The sequence below is a fragment of the Malaclemys terrapin genome, chromosome 2 (genome assembly GCF_027887155.1).
Source record: "Malaclemys terrapin pileata isolate rMalTer1 chromosome 2, rMalTer1.hap1, whole genome shotgun sequence".
NCBI lineage: Eukaryota > Metazoa > Chordata > Testudines > Emydidae > Malaclemys > Malaclemys terrapin.
Genome location: NC_071506.1, coordinates 165,040,088 through 165,053,737, shown reverse-complemented (window position 1 = coordinate 165,053,737; position 13,650 = coordinate 165,040,088). Strand labels below are relative to the sequence as shown.

The 13,650-nt window shown below is 53.2% G+C and overlaps 1 long non-coding RNA gene across 1 annotated transcript; it reads right to left on the bottom strand.

Moving 5' to 3' along the window:
* Positions 1–11,824: 11,824 nt before the first annotated feature.
* LOC128832442 (uncharacterized) lies at positions 11,825–13,288 on the bottom strand. The gene is made up of 2 exons (XR_008443985.1): positions 12,955–13,288; positions 11,825–12,279 (listed from the first exon to the last, which is right to left on the bottom strand). It is a non-coding gene; the product is annotated as an uncharacterized LOC128832442 (long non-coding RNA).
* Between the last annotated feature and the right edge of the window lie 362 nt (positions 13,289–13,650).

Below are 13,650 nucleotides of genomic sequence, written 5' to 3'. Positions count from 1 at the left end.
CGATCATCCCCCAGACCAGGGATGACGCCGGGTTCAGCAGGGCTGTCCTCCAACAGATATAGCTTGGAATCACCTATTGTGGAATACACATGAGCAATCACTCGAAGAAGAAAAGACAGTTACCTTTTCCGTAACTGGTGTTCATCGAGATATGTTGCTCATGTCTATTCCACATCCCACCCTCCTTCCCCTCTGTCGGAGTTGTCTGGCAAGAAGGAACTGAGCCTGGGGGGGAGCGCGCAGCTCCCCTTATACCGCGCCAGGCAGGCGCTACTCCAGGGGTCACGGGGGTGCTCCCCCCCACAGGTACTGCTAGGGGGAAAGCTTCCGGCACTGGTGCACGTGGCAAGCACGCACACCTACTGTGGAACAGACATGAGCAACACATCTCGAAGAACACCACTTACGGAAAAGGTAACTGTCTTTTTGGTTGAACAGGAGCAGTTCCTGACTATGACCAATGATGATGTAAAACAGTGTTTATGGGATAAGAAAATGGACTCAGCAGAAAGTCTTGCTGCTTATGCTGATCAATATGAGCAGTCCCAGACCGTCACAGAGGCGGGGCAAATCGGAACAAAATGGGTGGAGGTAGCAAGAGAGGAACAACCCTGGTCGCAGTTTGGGTGGATACCAGAAGGACACCCCGAGACCACACTATACCACCGGGGGCAGCCCAAGGACCCACCTACATTCCAAGGAAAACCCCAGACACATTATCATTCCACCACACTATTCTCCAGCAACCCACCTTGCCCCAGTGATCAGTCAGCTGGGCAATGTTTTAAATGTAACGAGTTGGGGCATGTAAAGTCTAACTGCCCCAAGAACCCCAACAGATTACAGTTTATTGCACCGGGGTCACACCAAAAGATCCTCAGGCCCACATGCCTCCCAGATACCTTCAGAGCGAAGGGAAACTGTGAGTGTGGGCAGGAAGAAGGTTATCGCATGGAGGGACACTGGAGCACAGGTGTCAGCTATCCACCAATCGTTAGTGGACCCCAAATTCATCAACCCAGAGGCCCAAGTGATGATTCAACCCTTCAAGTCAAACTCTTTTGATTTGCCTACAGACAAGTTGCCTATCCAGTACAAGGGCTGGTAAGGAATGTGGACTTTTGCAGTATATGATGATTATCCCATTCCCATGCTGCTAGGGGAAGACTTAGCCAACCATGTGAAGCTAGCCAAGAGGGTGGGAATGGTCACCTGCAGCCAGGCTAAGCAAGCCTTCACACCTATCCCTGTCCCTGAGCTTTCTACAAGGGTCCCGTCTGTGTTACCAGCAACCCAGACTGAGGTGGTGGAACCGGACCCCATGCCAACATCTGCAACAGCAGTAGTGGATCCCGTTGCAGAGACCCAGTCAGAACCAGTCCCAGAACCGGAACTGGCGGACCAACCAACATCAAAACCATTGCCAGCACTGAATCCAGCGCTTGCAACCCTGTCTCCAACTCCAATGCCAAAGGGCACCACTGTGCCTGCATTGGCAGCAGCAGCTAAACCTACATGTAGTGAGGTGGTGTGGCTCCCCGCCGCCCCGGAGGGGGAAGAGCCCATCCAGAGGCCGGAGTGGGCGGAGCTAGGGAGCTCTGAGCCCGCCCCTCAGAGGGTCAGGCGGCGACCTGGAAGGATAAAAGCTCACCCTCACAGCTCAGTCAGGCCCCAGCCGCCAAAGAGACCAGACTTCTCCAGCCTAGCTCATGGGTGGGAAGACCCCGCGCCCAAGGCGGCCACCAGGACTGGCCGGGCCTGGCCTGCGCCCACTATCCGGAGGAGCCGCCGGGCCTGCCCTGCGCCCGCTATCTGGAGGAGCCGCCGGACCTGCCCTGCGCCCGCTATCTGGAGGAGCTGCCTGCTGATCAATCCCTGCCCTGATGAACCCATGATCCTGGATCCCCCAGAGACCAACACCAAGACCCAGGTAAGCCCTGAGGGAGAGTGTGGAAGTAGCCCGGGGACAGCTGACCCCAGTCTGGCTGCAGCACTGCCAGAGCCTATGTCAGTGTGTTGCGGCCAGAATCCCCACTGACAGCAGCGGGTCTTCTGCCACTGCTAGGGCCCCGGGCTGGGACGCAGTGGAGTGGGTGGCAGTCTCCCCCTCTCCCAGGCCTTTTGAGGCTTGGGCCTACTATTGTTGCTCAGCCCTGACTGAGGGCCTGAGCTTCTGGCTCAGCATTTGTTGCCCCGCCCTGACCTAGGGCCTGGGCTTAATACTTTGTACTACTGTTACTCAGCCCTGACTGAGGGCCTGAGCCCCTGACGTAGCATTGTTGCCCCGCCCTGAGCCAGGGTCGGGCTTACTGTGTCTTCTAGGACCGCAAAGGCTGCCGAGGGAGACCCTGCAGCCGGACGAAGTACCCAAGAACCAGTGTGTAGTGAGCCGGTGTGGCTCCCCACCGCCCCGGAGAGGGTCGAGCTCCGGCAAACCCGTGTACACGTGGTACCAGAAGTGGGGAGTGATCCCTTGGCCCCTGTGAGAAGAGTCTTGAGGGGGAAAGACTCCCCAAGAGAACAATGGAGATGGAGCAACTGTTTAAGCTGCTGGCCAAGAGTCAAGAGCGATAGCAGGCCGCCCACGTACAGCAGCAGCAGGCCGCTGCCCAGCTCCAACATCAACAACAGCAGGCCGCCGCTCAACTCCAGCAGCAGCAGCAGCTCATTCAGCAGCTGGGAGACCGGCTGCAACAACTCGTGACAGCGCTGCCGCGCCCCATAGACCTGCGGGGCTGGGTCACCCCGCAGCGCCGTCCCGGTGCGACTAACCAAGATGGGTCCCGACAATGACCCCGAGGCGTTCTTAGTAACGTTCAAACGGGTGGCGCTGGTCACGGGGTGGCCCAGGACCAATGGGCCACCCTTTTGGCCCCCTACTTAACAGGGACTGCCCAGATGGCATACAGGGAGCTGGCTACGGAAGAGGCAAGGGATTATAGCCAGGTGAAGGCCGCAATCTTGGATGCCTTAGATGTCAGTCCCGAGACTTTTCAGTGGCGGTTCCGAAGCCAGACGTACCCCATGGGCACCAGACCCAGGCTGGCAGCCCAAGCTCTGAAGGAGGTGCGTAGGCAGTGGCTACAGCCGGAAACGAGGACGGCGGAGGAGTTTATGGAATAAGTCATCCTCGAACAGTTTGTGCACATCCTCCCAACGCGAGGATGGGCCTGGGTGCTCCGCCACCGGCCAGCAACATTAGCTGCGGCCGTCGCGCTGATGGAAGACTTCCTCGCGGCCGAAACGCCAGTGGGGCCCACCCTCCGAGCTCAAAACACCGTGCTGGAACGCCCGAACACTGAAAGAAAAGGGGACACCCCGACCGGACCGCAGAACCTGGCCCGCAGGCAAGAGGCCCACCCAGGACCTCGGCTCAGATGCCCGGAACCTCCCCCTCGGCCCGGACTGTTCAACCCCATGCCGAGTGTCATGAGGGTTTCCCGGAGTCCGAGGGGAGCCCCCCAACGTGGCAGTCACCCTGAACTCAGGTCCTGCTTCCGTTGTGGGAAGTCGGGACACTTGCAACGGGACTGCACGGAAATGGACCGCAGCTTCGGTCAGGTCTGTGCAGGGGACACCAGGGCCCGGCTACCACAGGCTCCCAAGATCACGGTCCCAGTAGTTGTCAGTGACCACCCCACCAAGGCCTTGATCGACTCCAGCTGCAGCCAGACACTGGTTCGCTAGGCGGACCCCTACTTGGGAACAATTCACCTGCAGTGCATCCATGGGGATGTCCGGCCTTACCCTAGTGCCTGGGTCCGGTTAACAGTGACTGGCGTAACCCAACGAATTGTTGTTGGCTTAGCCCCTCGACTTGCGTACCCGGTGATCCGGTCAACCCAGGCCTTGGAAGGACAGTCCCAGGGGGCCCTACCGGAAGAGGAGCACGGGACCCCAGAACCCAAGGCAGGAACTGGAGAAGCCGACAATCCCCTGCCGGGGCCTGCGGTTGAGCTCCTCCTCCATACCGATTTCTGCCGTGACTAGAGAGCTGACCCTACCCTTAGCAGGGCCTATGAACAGCTAGCGGCAGTCGATGGGACCATCATCGATCCCCAACGCGCAACCCAGTGGCCCCACTTCGAACTACGCCGGGACCATCTTTACCAGATCGTCCGTGACTCCCGAACTAAGGAGCCCCAAACCCAACTGCTGGTACCGCGGTGTCACCGGTGTGACGTGATGAAGCTGGCACGACATCCCGGCTGCTGGGCATCTGGGCCAGGAGAAGACCCTCGCCCGGATTCTAACGCAGTTCTTCTGGCCTGGTGTTCACCAGGAGGTGAGGGACTATTGTAGCTCCTGCCCGGAGTGCCAGTTAGCCGCTCTGCAACGAGTACCCAAGGCACCCCTGGTCCTCATGCCTATAATAGAAACACCATTTGAACGAGTGGCCATGGACCTGGTGGGCCCCCTCCCAAAAAGTGCGTTGGGGTTCCAGTATGTCCTGGTTATTGTGGACTATGCCATCCGTTTCCCAGAGGCCATTCCGTTGCGGAGCACCACCGCCCGGAGCATCGCTGGGGAACTGGTGAAGCTCTTCGCTCGGGTGGGCTTGCCCCAAGAAATCCTAACAGATCAAGGCACTAATTTCACCTCTCGATTGTTACAGCAGGTCTGCAAGCTCCTGGGGGTCAAACAGTTATGGACTCCCGTCTACCACCCGCAGACGGACGGGCTGGTGGAACGATTCAACCGGACCCTCAAGGAGATGCTGTGGAAGTTCCCCCTGGAGCAGCTACACCAGTGGGACCAGTTGCTCCCTCCCCTGCTGTTAGCCATCCACGAGGTACCCCAGTCCTTGACCAAGTTCTCCCCATTTGAACTGTTGAATGGGCGCCGTCCACAGGGCCTGTTGGACCTAACGCGGGAAACTTGGGAGCAGTCTCCCTCTCCAACCCAGGGCCTCCTGAAGTATGTCCTCCAGATGCAGGAGTACTTTGCTCAGGCTGGGGCCCTGGCTCGTGAAAACTTAAAGGCCGCCCAGAACAGGCAGGAACAGACTTATAACCAGGGGACGCAGGTGCGTGACTTTGAACCTGGGGATCGGGTCCTGCTCCTCCTGCCCTCAAGCGAATCGAAGCTACTGTGGCCCGTTGGCAGGGACCCTACGAGGTAGCTCGGAAGGTTGGGCCCGTCACCTACGAGATCCGCCAGCCCAACCGGCGCAAAAAGACTCAGCGGTACCATGTGAATTTGTTGAAACCGTGGCGGGAGCGGGAGGGCCTGCTGATTACTCCTTACCCGCCAGAGCCTGAGTTCGGTCCCCACGCATACCGGGCCGAGGACCCTGCTGCTCCCCTGCTCGGCGACACTCTCACGGAGGAGCAGCGCAAGCAGGCCAAATGTCTCCTGCAGGCTTTCCCGGGGAACTTTCATGGCCCTACCCGGGTACACGACCCTGGTCTATCACTCTGTCCAGACTGAGCCAGGGAAGGTAATCCAAGAAACGACCAGACCACTGCCGTACTGGATGTGCCAGGAGGTGGAGGAATTAGTACAGGCCATGCTGGCCTTGGGAGTCATCGAGCAGAGTGAGTGGCGTAGCCCAGTGGTCCTGGTACCCAAGCCCGAAGGCACCCGACACTTTTGTATACACTTCCGACGGGTGAATGCCATCTCACGGTTCAACGCCTATCTGATGCCCCATGTGGACGAGTTGCTGGGTCGCCTAGGCGAGGCCCGGTTCATCACCACCCTCGACCTCAATAAGGGGTATTGGCAGATCCCACTCGATGACCCCTCTAAGGAAAAGACGGCGTTCGCCACTCCTACGGGACTTTACCAGTTCACCAGGATGCCTTTTGGCCTCCATGGGGCCCCGGCGACGTTCCAGCGGCTAATGGATCGCCTTCTACGGCCCCATCAAGACTATGTGGCAGCCTACCTGGATGATGTCGTGATCTATAGCCGCCACTGGGAAGACCACCTGGAATGGGTGGCGGCGGTCCTGAGATCCCTGTGGCAGGCGGGACTGACAGCCAACACAAAAAAGTGCCGCAACGGATGGCAGGAGACCACGTACCTGGGATACACTATAGGGGGAGGACGAGTGGAGCCCCTCGTCAGAAAAGTGCAAGCCCTGGCAGCCTGCCCGACCCCCACCACGAAGCGCCAAGTCCGACAGTTCCTGGGGCTCGTCGGATACTATTGGTGGTTCATCCCCCAGTTTGCGTCCATCACAGCACCCTTAACAGGATTGCTGACAAAGGACAGCCCCTGGCAGGTGCGGTGGTCCCCTGACTGTGAAGATGCCTTCCGGACACTCCAGATGTGCCTCTGCCAGGAGCCAGTCCTTTACAGCCCGGACTTCAACCGGGGGTTCATCCTCCAGACAGATGCCTCAGAGGTGGGGCTGGGGGCCGTCCTGTCCCAAGAAGTTGATGGAGAAGATCACCCGGTTCTATACCTTAGCCGGAAACTATTTCCCTGGGAGAAGAACTATGCCGTGGTTGAGAAAGAGGTACTTGCCATGAAGTGGGCCTGTGACGCCCTATGGTATTACCTCCTTGTGGCTCCGTTCATGCTACTCACGGACCATGCCCTCCTCCGATGGTTGATGAGGATGAAAAATAATAATGACCGTTTACTGCACTGGTATCTGGCCTTACAGCCCTATGCTTTCACCATCCAGCATAGGGCTGGCAAGGAGCATGCAAACACAGACTTCCTGTCCCGCCTAGAAGGGATGGAAGGGCTTGGCCCCGACGAGCGGGAGCCAGACTTGAGGGGGGGTGTAGTGAGGTGGTGTGGCTCCCCGCCGCCCCAGAGGGGGAAGAGCCCATCCGGAGGCTGGAGTGGGCGGAGCTAGGGAGCTCTGAGCCCACTCCTCAGAGGGTCAGGCGGCGTCCCGGAAGGATAAAAGCTCGCCCTCACAGCTCAGTCAGGCCCCAGCCGCCAGCGAGACCAGACATCTCCAGCCTAGCTCGTGGCTGGGAAGACACCGCGGCCCAATGTGCCCGCCAGGACTGACCGGACCTGCCCTGCGTCCGCTATCCAGAGGAGCCGCCGGACCTGCCCTGCGCCCGCTATCCGAAGGAGCCGCCGGACCTGCCCTGCGCCAGCTATCCGGAGGAGCTGCCGGACCTGCTGATCAATCCCTGCCCTGACGAACCCATGATCCTGGATCCCCCAGAGACCAACACCAGGTCCCAGATAGGCCCCGAGGGGGAGTGTGGAAGTAGCCCGGGGGCAGCCGACCCCAGTCTGGCTGCAGCACTGCCAGAGCCTATGTCAGTGTGTTGCGGCCAGGATCCCCACTGACAGCAGCGGGTCTTCTGCCACTGCTAGGGCCCCGGGCTGGGACGCAGTGGAGAGGGAGGGCCTGTGTCCCCCGGCCACCCAACCCGTGGGTGGCAGTCTCCCCCTCTCCAAGGCCTTTTGAGGCTTGGGCCTACTATTGTTGGTCAGCCCTGCCTGAGGGCCTGAGCTCCTGACTCAGCGTTTGTTGCCCTGCCCTGACCTAGGGTCTAGGCTAAATACTCCTGCCTGTTGCTCAGCCCTGACTGAGGGCCTGAGCCCCTCACGTAGCTTTGGTGCCCCGCCCTGAGCCAGGGTCGGGCTTACTGTGTCTTCCAGGACCGCAAGGGCTGCTGAGGGAGACCCTGCAGCCGGACGAAGTACCCAAGCACCAGTGTGTAGTGAGCCAATGTGGCTTCCCACCGCTCCGGAGAGGGTCGAGCCCTGGCAAACCCGTGTACACTACACAAGAGGCTCAGCCAGAGCTTGAAATATAACCTGGTGCACCTGCGAAAAGCGGGTCACAGACAACGGAAACGACCCCATCGTCTACATTGCTGTCAGAGGGACCAAGTCCAAGTTCACTATCCAGTGGGGAACTGATGTCTCCAGCATCAAGGGAACAGTTCCAGGCCAAGCAAGAAGCAGATGACAGTCTCCAGGGAGCTTGGATGGCAGCACAGAGCAACCCACTCATCTCTTCTAATCGATCCTGGTTTGTTATAGAAAGAAGACTTTTATACAAGGAAACTCTTTCTGGTGGGCACCAGGAGAACTGGCATCCTCAAAGACAGTTAGTAGTTCCAACTAAGTACTGGGTAAAGCTCTTAAGCTTAGCCCACGATCATCCTAGTGGCCATGCTGGGGTGAACAGAACCAAAGACTGTTTGGGGAAGTCCTTCCACTGGGAAGTAATGGACAAGGATGTTTCTACCTATGTGAGGTCTTGTGAGGTGTGCCAGAGTGTGGGAAAACCCCAAGACCAGGTCAGAGCCCCTCTCCAGCCACTCCCCATAACTGAGGTTCCATTTCATCGAATAGCTGTGGATATTCTGGGTCCTTTCCCAAAAAAGACACCCAGAGGAAAGGAATACATACTGACTTTCATGGATTTTGCCACCCAATGGCCGGAAGCAGTAGCTCTAAGCAACACCAGAACTAAAAGTGTGTGCCAGGCATTAACAGACATTTTTGCCAGGGTAGGTTGGCCCTCTGACATCCTTACAGATTTGGGAACTAATTTCCTGGCAGGGACCATGAAAAGCCTGTGGGAAACACATGGGGTGAACCACTTGGTTGCCACCCCTTACCACCATCAAACAAATGGCCTGGTGGAGAAGTTTAATGGAACTTTGGGGGCCATGATACGTAAATTCATAAATGAGCATTCCAATGATTGGGACCTAGTGTTGCAGCAGTTGCTCTTTGTCTACAGGGCTGTACCACATCCCAGTTTGGGCTTTTCACCATTTGAACTTGTGTATGGCTGTGAGATTAAGGGGCCATTACAGTTAGTGAAGCAGCAATGGGAGGGGTTTACGCCTTCTCCAGGAACTAACATTCTAGACTTTGTAAACAACCTACAAAACACCCTCCGAAACTCTTTAGCCCTTGCTAGAGAAAACCTAAAAGATGCTCAGGAAGAACAAAAGGCCTGGTATGATAAACATGCCAGAGAGCATTCCTTCAAAATAGGGGACCAGGTCATGGTCTTGAAGGCGCTCCAGTCCCATAAGATGAAAGCATCGTGGGAGGGGCCATTTACGGTCCAAGAGCACCCGGGAGCTGTTAACTATCTCATAGCATCCACCACCTCAAACCTAAAGCCTAAAGTGTACCATGTTAATTCTCTAAAGCCCTTTTATTCCAGAGAATTAAAGGTTTGTCAGTTTACGGCCCAGGGAGGAGATGACGCCAAGTGGCCTGAAGGTATCTACTATGGAGGAAAAAGTGATAGTGGCGTGGAGGAGGTGAACCTCTCCATGACCCTCAGACGTATGCAGCGACAGCAGATCAAGGAGCTGTGCACTAGCTTCATGCCGATATTCTCAGCCACCCCAGGATGGACCAAACGGGCATACCACTCCACTAACACAGGTAATGCTCACCCAATTAGAGCCCAACTTTACCTTATAGAACGGGAGATCCAGGATATGCTACAGGTGGGTGCAATCTGCCCATCTAAAAGTGCATGGGCATCTCGTGGTTCTAGTTCCCAAACCAGATAGGGAAATACGCTTTTGCGTGGACTACCATAAGCTAAATGCTGTGACTCACCCAGACAACTATCCAATGTCACGCACATATGAGCTATTGACAAAACTGGGATGTGCCCAGTTCATCTCTACCTTAGACTTAACCAAGGGGTACTGGCAAGTACTGCTAGATGAATCTGCCAAGGAAAGGTCAGCCTTCATCACCCATGTAGGGCTGTATGAATTTAATGTGCTCCCTTTGGAGCTGCAAAATGCACCTGCCACCTTCCAGAAACTTGTAGATAGTCTCCTAGCGGGATTGGGAAAATCTGCAGTCGCCTATGTTCACAATGTGGCCATCTTTTCTGATTCATGGGCAGAACACTTGGAACATCTATGAAAAGTCTTGGAGCGCATAAGGGAGGCAGGACTAACTGTTACGGCTAAAAAGTGTCAAATAGGCCTAAACAGAGTGACTTACCTTGGACACCAGGTGGGTCAAGGAACTATCAACCCCATACAGGCCAAAGTGAATGCTATCCAAAAGTGGCCTGTCCCAAAGACCAAGAAACAGGTCCAATCCTTCTCAGGCTTGGCCGGACATTACAGGCGATTTGTACCGCACTACAGCCAAATTACCACCCCACTGACAGACCTAACCAAAAAGAAACAGCCAAATGCAGTTCAGTGGACTAAAGAGTATCAGAAGGCCTTTAACCAGCTTAAAGTGACACTCATGTCTTACCCTGTGCTAAGGGCCCCAGTAACCCAGATGCAGCCGAGTGTGTTGTGGGAGCAGTTTTAATGCAGGAAGAACCAGATCAAGAATTCCATCCTATTATGTTTCTCAGCAAAAAACTGCCTGAGAGAGAAAGTCACTGGTCAATCACCAAAAAGGAATGTTACGCCATTGTGTACGCTCTGGAAAAGCTACGCCCATAAGTTTGGGGACGGCATTTCCACCTGCAAACCGACTATGCTGCGCTGAAGTGGTTTCATACCGTCAAGGAAAATAACAAAAAACTTCTTCGGTGGAGTTTAGCTCTCCAAGATTTTGATTTTGAAATACAACACATTTCAGGGGCTTCTAACAAAGTGGCTGATACACTCTCCCGTGAAAGTTTCCCAGAATCAGCTGATTAAAATCGTCCTTGAAATGTGAAAAATAGTTAGTTTTTATATAATTAGTAGTATGTCTAGAGGTGCATGTGTCTTATTAACTCTGTTTTCTCCTAGAGCTCCAGGAAGAAATCACAGCCAGTGTGGAACAGGCTGTCCAGCAGCGTCTATGATTTGGGGGGGCGTGTCATAAATATACACAGGGCAGCTATACTGAATTGCCTTACCTGTAAGGGGTTAATCAGTTCAATTAACCTAGTTGGCACCTGACCAGAAGAACCAATGGGGAAAGAAGATACTTTCAAATCGGGGGGCAGATGGGGAGGTTTTGTTTGTGCTCTCTTTGTTTGTTCCTTCTCTGGATGGAGAGAGGGTCCAGGCAGAAAAAACATCTCCTGGAAACATACCTGAAATGAGCATCTAAGATTACAAAAATTGTAAGTAAGGCAAGGAAATGTGTTAGATTATCTTTTGTTTTAGCTTGTGAATTTTCCCTATGCTAAGAGGTGATTTTATTCCTGTTTTGTAACTAGAAAGCAGAGTCAGAGGGGAATCCTCTGTGTTTTAAATCTTTTTATTTACCTTGTAAAGTTACCTTCCATCCCGATTTTGCAGGTGTGATTCTTTTACGTTTTTTTTTTTAATAAAATTCTTCTTTTAAGAACCTGATTGATTTTCAGTGTCCTAAAAACCCAGGGGTTTGGTCTGTATATTATTCTCAAGCCTCCCTAGGAAAGGGGGTGAAGGAGCTTGGGGGAATATTCTGGGGAAACAGGAACTTCAAGTGGCCCTTTTTCCTGAATTTTTGTCTAAATCACTTAGTGGTGGCAGCAATACCGTCCAAGGACAAGGAAAGGATTTGTGCCTTGGGGAAGTTTTAACCTAAGCTGGTAGAAATAAGTTTAGGGGGTCTTTCATAAGGGTCCCCACATCTGTACCCCAGAGCTCAGAGTGGGGATGGAACCCTGACAACTCCCTCAGTTGCCTGCCTCCCCTGTGAATCTGGCTGACTTGGAGTGCTGGCCTCTCCCAATTGGCCATGGGGCTGTGTCAGTCTCAGGATCCTAACTCCTCTTCAGCCCTTCCCCTTTCTCCTGGTGTTAGGAGAGCACCAACCAAAAAACCCCACCAAGTTTCAGTAAGAGTCCAATAGCCCACTGACATTCCCCCTTGCTAAAATTCTTCCCCCACTAGAATGTTCAGACCAGCACTTCCAGGTCCTATATTAACAATAACACTTACAAGCATCATATTATATATGAAAAGCATTAACAATTAACAGAAGAACATTTATTTAATATTCTATTTTCACTTCTTTATATTGTACATTGTAAGATTAATTAAAACAATGCATAGAACCAATAACATAATCATCTCTAAGATTAACAGGTGGTACACACTGATTAGTTGCAATTCAGTATAGCTGCCCTGTGTATATTTATGACACGCCCCCCCAAATCATAGACGCTGCTGGACAGCCTGTTCCACACTGGCTGTGATTTCTTCCTGGAGCTCTTTCTTCTTGTACCTTCTTAACGCTGGTGGTTCTATTCCCCTGTCCTGGGGTAACACCAGGTCAGTTTGAGGGATCTGACCATTTTCATCACAGTTTGGGTTTGCCACACCCTGTTCTCTTCAGTACTCAGTTTGTGGGATTAGAATCATACCCCATTGGTTTCAGTCTCTCCCAGGCATATGCCTCTGTGCATCCTATGGTCCCTGACTGGAGTAAAAATACAATGTTTTAGCTGGTCCCTATATACTGCTCTCTCAGGAACTCCTTGTCCAGGCCGAATAGTATACATTGGAAGCTCAGGATTGTTGTGAGCAACTACAATGTGTGGATTTGACTCCCACTTGTCCTGTATTTTATTACATCCCTGGTGTGTATGGTTATGAACTAGTACACAGTCACCAGGTCTGATGAGAGCCCCAATGAACTTGCGATCATAAGTCTTCTTCCTACTTTGGGCTGTGTTTAGAGCTGTAGAGCAACTTCACAGGCTGTCTTCAGCTTTTCATGGTAACCTTTGACCCAGTTGTCCAAATTGGTCACCATATCCTCCTCGTGGCCCTCTCTCTCCAGGATATCTAATGACAACCTGGGATCTCTCCCAAACATGAGATAAAAAGTGACATAACTCACTGATGAATGGACATGGCTGTTGTAGGCCAGCACCAACTCAGGGAGATGTTCCTGCCAGGCTCACTTCTTTTCAGGCAGGAGTGTCCTTAGCGTGTCATGCATTGTCCGATTAAATTTCTTGGACTGAAGATTGTCTTGCAGCTGATAGTGTTTTTCAGCTTTCGACTATACCATACAGTTTGCACAGCCTCTGACTCAAAATTCCTCCCCTGTTCTGAGTGCAATTTTACTAGACAAGAAGAAGTGACTCACCTTGTGCAGTAACAATGGTTCTTCAAGATGTGTGTTCCTACGGGTGCACCACTGTAGTTTTGACAGTCCTTCTTGATGGGTAGGGGAACCACTCTTCCTGCCTGGGTACACAAGTTCAGAGCAGGCATTTTTACAGTTATAAAGCAAAACTTACATATAACCTTATAGCATGGAACACAGACATTACAAGAAAAATTAATGCATGCAGCAACTTACAAGCATTTTATAGAGTCTAAACACGTTTTTACAAGTCTAACACCTATCTTGGAACAATAACAACATACAGGTGAGCTGGTCTGATTTCCGGCTATGAGTTTGTCAGTGCTCAGCTGATGTATACAGCGTTGGCAAGTGCTAGCACATGGTTTACCGGTGTCACAGGATATCCTGCAGAAGAATCCACTTCAAAGATTCAATGGACTATAAAGAAAGGGGCAGAGAACCTTTCACCTAAGAGGACAAAGGCACCTTTGGGCATCTGGAAGAGATCTTATGCACATTTAACATGCGCAATTTCAGCTTTATGCGGTCGGGGGCGGGAGGAAAAGTGCGGGCAATTCCACCAGTGTGAGACGTGAATCTGCTGTTCCCACTAAAATATTTTTGGGGTGGGACTTGACAGCAACAGCATGTCTTTAGGCCTGTGATAAGGTTCTCCCCTATAACAACCCTGGAGGGTTGGCAAAAAAAAAAAAA